Source organism: Camellia sinensis, chromosome 7, assembly GCF_055761805.1.
Source record: "Camellia sinensis isolate YWXY chromosome 7, ASM5576180v1, whole genome shotgun sequence".
Lineage (NCBI taxonomy): Eukaryota > Viridiplantae > Streptophyta > Magnoliopsida > Ericales > Theaceae > Camellia > Camellia sinensis.
Genome location: NC_138967.1, coordinates 163,465,710 through 163,476,516, shown reverse-complemented (window position 1 = coordinate 163,476,516; position 10,807 = coordinate 163,465,710). Strand labels below are relative to the sequence as shown.

At 35.4% G+C, this 10,807-nt stretch overlaps 1 long non-coding RNA gene across 2 annotated transcripts; it reads right to left on the bottom strand.

Moving 5' to 3' along the window:
• Positions 1 to 7,465: 7,465 nt before the first annotated feature.
• Positions 7,466 to 9,915, bottom strand: LOC145795414 (uncharacterized). 2 transcript variants are annotated; one of them, XR_014336345.1, is made up of 4 exons: positions 9,714 to 9,850; positions 9,328 to 9,364; positions 8,115 to 8,248; positions 7,466 to 7,604 (listed from the first exon to the last, which is right to left on the bottom strand). It is a non-coding gene; the product is annotated as an uncharacterized LOC145795414 (long non-coding RNA). The 2 variants fall into 2 exon arrangements; XR_014336346.1 differs by lacking the exon at positions 9,328 to 9,364 and having other exon boundaries at positions 9,714 to 9,915.
• Between the last annotated feature and the right edge of the window lie 892 nt (positions 9,916 to 10,807).

Genomic DNA, 10,807 nt, shown 5'->3' with positions numbered 1-10,807 from the left:
TACACGCAACCTACCTAGGACGAGTCAAAAACTAATTTTGTTTTGATGACTCGGTGTCAACCTTAACTTTCACGCAAAGCCTCTTTGCAATCCTTGTCCATTTTATAAATTTGCCATAGGCCACCAAACGTTTTTGTTTCGTGGCAACAAAGACAATATGAATATGGTGGTGAAGTCGAACTCTGTCCAACCACAACCACCAATCAAAACCAACATCTTGGAATCAATCTTGGTTGCTTCCTTTACAATCACCGCACTTCTGATCATACTTCCATGCGAATTCATAAATGGCAGCCCAGTTCCAAGTCTCATATTCAAGGGACTCCCCTCCGCGTTCCATGCCTTCGTTGTCTGCCTTGTTTTCGCCTTTTCTGGCGCGTTGAGTGCCTTGTTAATCCACGACAATTCGTTTATCGCTAAGTTCTTCAAGTACTCTTCTATGGCTTCCATGACAACTGCTCTGGCATTGTTGATTTGGGCCATTGTTAAATGACAATTTTCAGGCAGCCATGGATATCACCACCACAGGTATATAATAATGATCTTCAGAAACTACTAATAAGGTTTGGTAAATTTTGTGTGTTTTGTGATTGTGTGTGTATGTGTGTAACTTTAATGTTGTAATATGATTGATTGATGAGGCGTTCTCTATACTCTTCCACAAAATTATTGGTCTTCTTTGTATAAAACATTTATTATTCAAAGCATTGGATTTCTTGGCGTGTAAGAAAATATTATTTGAACCACGAGGGTTGGTTTGGGATGTGGGTTACTTTTTTATTTTTTGGTTATTTTAGGCCAAGTTTGGCATGAAGTCAAAAAGTTAAAAAGTAAAAAAGTTACTCAAAAAGTTAAAAAGTTATCACTATTCACCAAAAGTCAAAAAAGTACGGCTGCACAACTCTCAATCCTAATTTTCCTTTACATACTAATTTATACAATTTTTTAATACACATTTTTCTATAAAAAGTCAAAAAGTTAACACAAACAACCATATTTTTTTCCTCAACTTTTTAGTTTAAAAAGTCAAAAAATACACTTATTTATAACACCCAAACAACTTTATGGCTAAGCAGTCTCGTCACTACAAGAATTTTCACTTTTGGCGACTAAATTTTTAGTCGCCAAAGGACTTTAGCGACTAAATTTTTTGGTCGCAAAATTAGTAGCTGAAGAGTAGTCGGGAAAGCTAATTGGCGACTAAAATTATTTTAGTTGCCAAATGTATTCATTTGCCGACTAAATATTTAGTCACAAAAAAGTTGAACATTAAATTAAATTAAACTCTTTTCGGCGACCAAACTTTTAATCGCCTAAAGTCCCACCTTTTTAGCTACTAAAATTTTAGTTGGCAAAGAGTTCTTTTTTGGCTACTAAAATGTTAGTTGCCGAAAGCCCCTATCTTTGGCTACTAAATGTTTAGTCGGCAAAGAGTTCTTCTTTTGGCTACTAAATATTTAGTCGCCTAAAGTTTTACATTTTTAGCTACTAAAATTTTAGTCGACAAAAGTGTGTTTATACTTTAGTTTTTTGTTTTTAGTTACGAAATATTTTAGTCGCCAAATGTTTGATTTTCTTTTGGCTACTAAAGTTTTAGTCGCCAAATATCTTCTTTTTTTTTTTTGCTACAAAACTTTTAGTCACCAAATGTCTTTTTTTTTTTGTACAAAACTTTTAGTCGCCAAATGTCTTTTCCTAATTTCTTTTTAGCTACTAATTGTTTAGTCGCCAAAAACATGATATTATGTTTTATCGCGAAATTATAATTTCTCTACAACCTGTCTATATACAATGCAACTTGTAATATGTATAAAAACAAGATGATACATACTATCAATTATTCCACAATCTGCATCCATATACCAAAAATAAATAACATTAAATATTAAAGTCCATACAAATCAACTATTGTCCAAACTAAAATAATAATTCCATACAAAATATATCATACAAAAATCAAAACCCTCCGTATACAAAAAAATACATTTACAACCAAGCGAAATTACCACGACAGAAGGTGATCTATGTACCACGACAGTCATTATCTGTTGATTGCCAAAAGTTTTCTATATCAATAATAATGAACTACACAAAAGCTGAGGGCGACAAAAGTATTATATTAGTTCTACATAAAAGTGAAAATTCTTCTCCATGCACCAATATGGATTATTTACAAGTCCACGCAACAAAGCCATCTACAAAGAAAAACAACAAACGAAACATTAGAATTGGTTACAAAATATCAATTCAGTCAGCCATATGGAACATGTTCTAACATGCATTTAAGGTAAAACAATCGAGAAATGTCTTCTTGGAAATAAAAGAAAGTATATATATATATATATGTATCATGCAATATTTATTCCAACCAACTGCACAAACAATGTAATATGTAATTTTTTCGTCCTATAAATATATAAAGGCAATTATTAGAATATGTAGATGTTATTTTAATAAAGTTGTTGCTTTTTGAACTAAGTGTTACAAGTTTTTCGACTAAGTGTAAGGCGTATTTGGAGGCTGTTATGAATTTTCGCCCCCAGAAAGCCCATTTTCAAGTAAGTTTAGGGCGTATTCGGCTCTAACTCCCAACCTACGGGTCCGAATTATGTTTTGTCAAATCTCACAAGTCTTATTTGTCATGGCGAAGCTATCTGTGTGAGCCACACCGTCGTTCGGAGGCTGTTTAGAAGTTTCGCTCCCCAAACGCCCTTTTTCGACTAAGTTTAGGGCGTATTTGGCTCTAACTCCCAACCTACAGGTCCGGATTACATTTAGTCAGTTGTCACAAGTCCTATTTGTCATGGGGGAACTGTCCGTCTGAGCCACACAGTGATTCGGGGGCTGTTTTGAATTTTCGCCCCCCGAAACGCCCTTTTTTGACTAAGTTTAGGGCGTATTCGGCTCTAACTCCTAACCTACGGGTCTGAATTACGTTCTGTTAGTTCTCACAAGTCCTATTTGTCCTGGGGAAACTGTCCGTGTGAGCCACACGGTCGTTCGGGGCCTATTTTGAATTTTCGCCCCAGAAATGCCCTTTTTCGACAAAGTTTTGGACGTATTTGGCTCTAACACCCAACCTATGGGTCCGAATTACGTTCCGTCAGTTCTTACAAGTCCTATTTGTCATGGTGAAGCTATCCGTGTGAGCCACACGGTGGTTCGGGGGCTGTTTTGAATTTTCGCCCCTGAAACGCCTTTTTTCAACTGAGTTTTAGACGTATTCAGCTCTAACTGTCTACTTACGGGTCCGAATTACGTTCCGTCAGTTCTCACAAGTCCTATTTGTCATGGTGAAGCTATCTATGTGAGTCACATGGTCGTTCGGGGACTATTTTGAATTTTTGCCCCCGAAACGCCCTTTTTCGACTAAGTTTAGGACATATTCGGCTCTAACTCCCAACCTACTGATCCGGATTACATTCCATTAGTTGTCACAAGTCCTATTTGTCATGGGGGAACTGTCTGTGTGAGCCACATAGTAGTTCAGGGGCTGTTTTGAATTTTCACACCCGAAACGCCCTTTTTCGACTAATTTTTGAACGTATTCGACTCTAACTCTCTACCTACGAGTCCGAATTACGTTCCGTCAGTTCTCACAAGTCTTATTTGTCATGGAGAAGCTATCCATATGAGCCACACAATCGTTCGAGAGTTGTTTTGAACAAGTCCTATTTGTCATGGGGAAGTTATTCGTGTGACCCATACGGTCGTTCGGAGGCTATTTTGAATTTTCGCTTCCGAAACGCCATTTTTCGACTAAGTTTAGGGCGTATTCAGCTCTAACTCCCAACCTACGGGTCCGAATTACATTCCGTGAGTTCTCACAAGTCCTATTTGTCACGGGGAAGCTATCCGTGTGACCCACATGGTCGTTCGGAGGCTGTTTTGAATTTTCGACCTCGAAACACCTTTTTTCGACTAAGTTTAGGACGTATTCGGCTCTAACTCCTAACCTACGGGTCCGAATTACATTCTGTGAGTTCTCACAAGTCCTATTTTTCATGGGGAAGCTATTCGTGTGACCCACACGGTCGTTCGGAGGCTGTTTTGAATTTTCGCCCCCGAAACATCCTTTTTCGACTAAGTTTAGGGCGTATTCGTCTCTAACTCCCAACCTACATGTGCTAATTACATTTCGTCTGTTGTCACAGTTCCTATTTGTGATGAGGAAGGTGGCCGTAACATTCATACGGTGGTTCGGGGGCTGTTTCCTATTTTCGCCCCCTTATCGCCCTTTTTCGGTTAAGTTTAAGGCGTTTTCGGCTCTAACTCCCAACCTACACGTACTAATTACATTCCATCTATTGTCACAGGTCCTTTTTGTCATGGGGAAGGTGGCCGTGACATCCGTACAGTGGTTCGGGGGCTATTTCTCATTTTCGCCCCCTTAACACCCTTTTCCGGTTAAGTTTAATGCATTTTCGGCTCTAATGTTATAAACTCAAAATAATTACAAAGAGATGGAAATACAAGACCTAGTTACACAATTCAAGGCATAAATTGGTTGTATTTTCAATTCTCCCATCTTATTTCATGGCCTTCAAAAAATATGAGACTTTCACTAATAAGAATTTTTAAAAATTTTAAGCAATAGACTAAGTGGTCTAATGATTGAGTCACCTCTAATTTTACATATGTGGAGTTTATCTGTTTAAGAAGGTGCACCTATTACATATGATAATTTTACTTGCTAATGCCAATATGTATCTTTTCACCGTATTTAAATCATGAATTTAGAGAGTAAATTAAAAATAAAATGGAAATAGAAATGAAAAACAAAAATTAACTTACATTTCATTCTTGAAGGGATGTGTTTGGTGATAATAATTTCGTGTTTTTTGTTTTGTATTCGATTCTATGTCTTTAGACTTCTTGTTAATTTAATAGTAAGTTTGAAGACATAGATCTGACCACAAAAACAACACCATCAAAATAGATGGAACAACAATTTGAGTGAAACTATTTTTGTATGGCTAGAGATCATTGAAATGTTTCAATGTGCTGAGAGATCATTGAAATAGTTCAGGGGCTGCTTTGCATTTTCGCCCCTCGAACGGCCTTTTTCAACTAAGTTCAAGGCGTTTTTCACTCCAACTCTCAACTTACGTTTGCTAATTACATCATGTCTATCCCCATAGGTCCTATTTGTCACGATGAAGCTACCCGTGACATCCATAGAGTGGTTCAGAGGCTAATTTGCATTTTCGCCCCCCGAACAACCTTTTTCGACTAAGTTTAATGCGTTTTTCACTCCAACTCCCAACCTACATGTGCTAATTACATCCCGTCTATCCCCACAGGTCTTATTTGTCATGAGGAAGCTACCCGTGACATCCATAGAGTGGTTCGGAGGCTACTTTGCATTTTTGCCCCCCAAACGGTCTTATTCGACTAAATTTAAGGCATTTTTCACTCCAACTCCCAACCTACGTGTACTAATTACATCCTGTCTATCCCCACAGGTTCTATTTGTCATGAGGAAGCTACCCGTGATATCCATAGAGTGGTTCAGGGACTGCTTTGTATTTTCGCCCCCCGAACAGCCTTTTTCGACTAAGTTTAATGTGTTTTTCACTCCAACTCCCAACCTACATGTGTTAATTACATCCCGTCTGTCCCCATAGGTCCTATTTGTCACGAGGAAGCTACCCGTGACATCCATAGAGTGGTTTGGAGGCTACTTTGCATTTTTGCCCCCCGAACGACATTTTTGGACTAAGTTTAAGGCATTTTCCACCCCAACTCCCAACCTACATGTGCTAATTACATCCTGTCTATCCCCACAGGTCCTATTTTTCACGAGAAAGTTTTCCGTGACATCAATAGAGTAGTTCGGGAGCTGTTTTGTATTTTTATCTCATGAATGCCTTTTTTCGACTAAGTTTAAGGCATTTTTTACTCTAACTCCCAACCTACGTGTGCTGTCCCCACATGTTCTATTTAACATGAGGAATCTGCTTGTGACATCTATAGAGTGGTTCGAGGGTAATTTTGCAATTTCGCTCCCAAAACGCCTTTTTTCAACTAAGTTTAAGACATTTTCGACTCTAACTCCCAACCTACGTGTGCTAATTACATGTCATTTGTCCCTATGGGTTCTATTTTTCATGAGAAAGCTACCTGTGACATCCATGGAGTGGTTCGGGGGTTGTTTTGTATTCCCCCCCCCCCCCCGAATGCCTTTTTCCAACTAAGTTTAAGGTATTTTCGACAAAGTAAACTAGTTGTTTGGTTTACTTTTGCTTTTTTTTTTTCTTAGAACAACTAAAGAAATCTTGGTTTGATTGAATTCAAAGTTGTACAAAGCTTTGTTTGTACTTTCAGAAGCTCAAAGTAAAAAAGCAAGCAAAATAAAATAGTAACTATTGTCTGAATTCTGAAAACAAAGCAGAGGAACGGGCCAACTTGAAGATTGTTTGCTATCTTGTTTTCTGTTTTTGTTTACTCAATTCCCTCTCCCTAACCTAAGGCACAGTTATAAGATATACAAATTTGGAAATAAAGATCATAAAATAATCTAGAAATATTTCCTAACTGTAAGATTAAGATTATATTATTTAAATCTTCTCAAATCAGCAGCTATATAACATGTAGTATGCTTACAGGAACAACACACAAATAATGGAAGTTATGAAACCATAAAATCTTGTGAGCAAAAAAGTATCTAACAACCACTAGAATTATTTGATTTGCAAGAAAATTGACGATACAAACCATTCATTGTGAACTTGCTAAAGTCATTAATTAAATAGAGCATAAAGTCATTAATTTAAACAGAGCATAAAGTCATTAATTAGTTTGTTATTCTAATAAATCCTATATACATGTGACAGATGTGCAAATTTATTTTAAAACCAATGACCTTAACTACTCAAATGAATGAATAAATATATTACATCATCCTATTTAACTCAAGCATTGACAATGAAACAACTAGTCAAAACTTTGAAATTATAAGAAATTTAAACATTGTGTTTGTTCACAAGACAAGAGATTGGGGATATACATGTTGTGCCCAATTGACTTACAAACTATCTATCCATCATTTACGAATTGCTGCTTAAAAATTTTACTTTACTTAAACCATGCAATCAAAAAGTAAAAGAATTAAATAGTTCTGCTCCTCCATTCACAATTATAAATCATGAAATAAATTCTGCACTTTAGAATGGCAAGTTTGACGAGCAACTAGAGAAAAAAGAAATTGTTGCTATTATTATTATGAAGAAAAAAATTGTAAACCAAATTAATATTTCTGCTTTTTTTATATATTAAAAACATTTATAGTACTTGAACAACTAATTTTCTGATAAAAATTTACAACTGAACACCATATGAAATCAATAGTGCAAATTCAATAAGGGTTGTTAACCCAAGTTCTTGTTTGTAAATGGAACAGTTAGTAGTTTTATAGATGCAAAAGAATAAAATCGCCACCAGATAGATAGCAAGGATCTCACATACCAAACTTTGTAAATACTTTTTTGTGATTATTTTTGTGCTGTAAGTATGAAGACACTTCAAGAATGCCTGGTAATCATCTGAACTACGCAACCTCTTGTTCACTTGCTCACAGAAAATGAACTCTTGCTTGTACATGCCTGGAATGATTTTGAGCAAACCACAAATAAAAGAAGTTAAGAAATAAGAGTATAGCAAGCTTATTCAACATGTGACAGCAATCCAACTGAAAGCCATAAGAGACAAGCTAACATTTTTGAATTTCAAAGCAGCGAGATAAAATAAAGCGTATGCATGTCCTCCAAAGAAATCAAACAATAAGCAACATGGGGAGATCAGAGTTCAGGAAAAGGGGAAATGAGATAAAATGAAGCATATGCATTCTCCATCAGTGCAGTCATTTTCCAACCTCCAACATATATTCCTCAAAAAATGAATAATAAATAATAAAAAATTCCACAACATTTTAAAAGATTTAGCATTATATATATGTGACATAAAAACTGACTTCCCAATGACTACAGAACATAATAAATCACAACTGCTTTTACATCAAGAAGGCTAGAATCACAAACAAAAAGACTAAAAGCAAAAATCAATATCATTTTTGGAAGGCATCTTTATAATCATAAGTGGCATCATCAACTTACTTCTCAAGGCTTCTTTATCATCATAAGAAGCTAAAACAAGATTGACTCCAAAGTTTTCAACCTTCCGGGTAGATTTCCTTTTGTCATGAAACCGTTGCATGTTGAAGTCCCTATTGCTATCATGCTCGGTAAACCTTCAATCCAAATTCAACCCAAAATAAGACAAACAATCCCAACCATATAAAAAAATTCAGATTGTTTAATATGAGCTTATATAGGTGTAGAAGTGATTGACACAAAGTTTAAAATAACGAAAGCCTAAATGGGTATGGAAACATGGAATTAGGAAATGGTACAAAAGATTGTATAGCAAATACAAGTAATGTCAGCACAAACCTAAAGCAAAATCGCCAGCCTAAATACTCTACCCCAAGCCTGCTAACCAATCCCCCCAATGCAAACTTTGACTTTTTGCAAGTTGAAAATAATATCATTAATTGAAAAATCCAAAGAGAGGCAATATACTTTGATCTACATTGCAATCCTTAATTTAATAGTCTCACACAGCTCCCCTATATATGGCTGTGACCCCTTAAAAATGCAATTATTCCTCTATTTCCAAATAGACCAGAGCATAGCCAAAGGAACGGCCCTCCAAATGATATTATTCTGTTTTTTAAATTTAATACCAACCCACCATGTAGTAAGCAATTCACAGAGCCAGGTAGTACCCATTGCAAGCCTCACCATCTGATAATATGAGACCAAACCTTCTAGATAAAAGGACAAAAGAGCAACACATGGTTTAAGTCTTCCCCCTCTTCATTACAAAAAATGAAGTTTACATTAGCTTCACCACTTAGAATGCTTCATGTGATAGTGTTACTCATGCATATATCTAAGGTGTCTTGTATAATAACCCATGTAAAAAAAAGTTACAAGTCAAATAAAGCTAGTAAAGAAATGGTGATGAAGAAGAACAGCCTGCAATGCAAGGCATGGACTGAATTTGTCATAGTTAGTAATGTGATAGGACAGAGTGATAACTTCTTGAAAATCAACAATATTTTGTCATAGATATATTATGAAAGCTGATCCATTTCTGGATAGATCAGCTAAAGTAGATTAGGTTTAAATTGTTGCCTTTTGTTTTGTTAGTGCCTTTTGCTAAATCCAATTTATTTATTTATTTTCCTGTTAGATGGGGGGGAAAAAAACCTTATTTATAAATGCATGTGTTACACACAAACACATAAAGAAATATATCTTCTACCTTTTCAACAATCCCTCCATTAATGTAATCACCAAAGCTTTAGGTAGAAGTCAAGCATCATGCGTAGAAGAAACAACCAAGATAGCCTCATTTAGAAATTTTCCCCAAACAATCTCAAGTGGTTTATCAGATTGTACAAATCAATCCCCAAAAATAAATATAAAAAAAGGTAAAAGAATCAATAGATTTGAAGCAAAGAGACCCATTTGCTCAATAATCAGTTAAAAAAAAAAACCTAAATCTAGAACAAAAATCAAAACTCATTTACTCGAAACATAGAAATCAAAATCCTACAGCATCAAAAAAAAAAAAAACCTAGAGCTAGAGTGAAATAGGAAAATAGAGGAAGGGGAGAGAGAGAGAAAGAGAGAAGAACAAAGAATAACTTGAATGTCGATGGGAGGCGAGGCAATGGTGAGTTGCGGTGGCGATGTTCGACAGTGGAAGACTGACGGACACTGTGGTCGCCTGCGACAGTGAGATGAGGGACGGTGGTGATCTATTCTCTGTGAGAGAGAGAAAGAGAGAGAGAGAGAGGGAGAGGGAGAGCAAGAGAGAGATAGAATAGAACCGTGTGAAGACTAACATATTTGAACAAAAATTTAGGCACCAATATGAAATATTTCCCACTAAATTTTTATACACATTTGGCGACGGAATTTTAGTCTTGAAATATTTCCCACTAAATTCTTTCTTTGAAATTTTAATTACAATTGGTGACTAAATATTTTAGTCAAAAAAAGTCAGCTAAAGGCGACAAATAATTTTTTGTCGCTGAAAGTAAATTTTTGGCGACTAAAACTTTAGTCGCTAAAGAGAAAAAATATTTTTTTTTTATTTTCCATTCGGCGACTAAATATTTTAGAAGCCAAAAATCAATACACAGCGACTAAATTTTTTTTTGTAGCTGAAAGTAAGTTTTTGGCGACTAAAAATTTAGTTGACAAAGAGAAAAAATATTTTTTTTATTTTTCATTCGGCGACTAAATATTTTAGTAGCCAAAAATCAATATACGTCGACTAAATTTTTTTTTTGTCGCTGAAAGTAAGTTTTTGGCGACTAAAACTTTAGTCGCCAAAGAGAAAAAATAATTTTTTTATTTTCCATTCTGCGACTAAATATTTTAGTAGCCAAAAGTCAATATACAAGGACTAAGTTGTTTTTTTTTTGTCGCCAATTCTGGTATTTTTAGCGACTAAATTTTTTTTTAGTCGCTAATAATGAATATACCCCGACTAAAAAAAATTAGTAACTAAATATTTTACTTTTGGCAACTAAAAAAAATGTTGGTCGCCAATTCGATAACTTTTGGCGACTAAATTTTTTTTAGTCGCCAATTTTGGTCGCTAAAGGCGCTTTTTGTTGTAGTGCGTTTGGAATAAATCTTTTGACTTTTTTAACTTTTTGTGAAAAAGAATGTAATGATTATGAGTTAGATGTGATATTTTGTCTTATTAAGTTAAAAAGTCTATTTTGTCT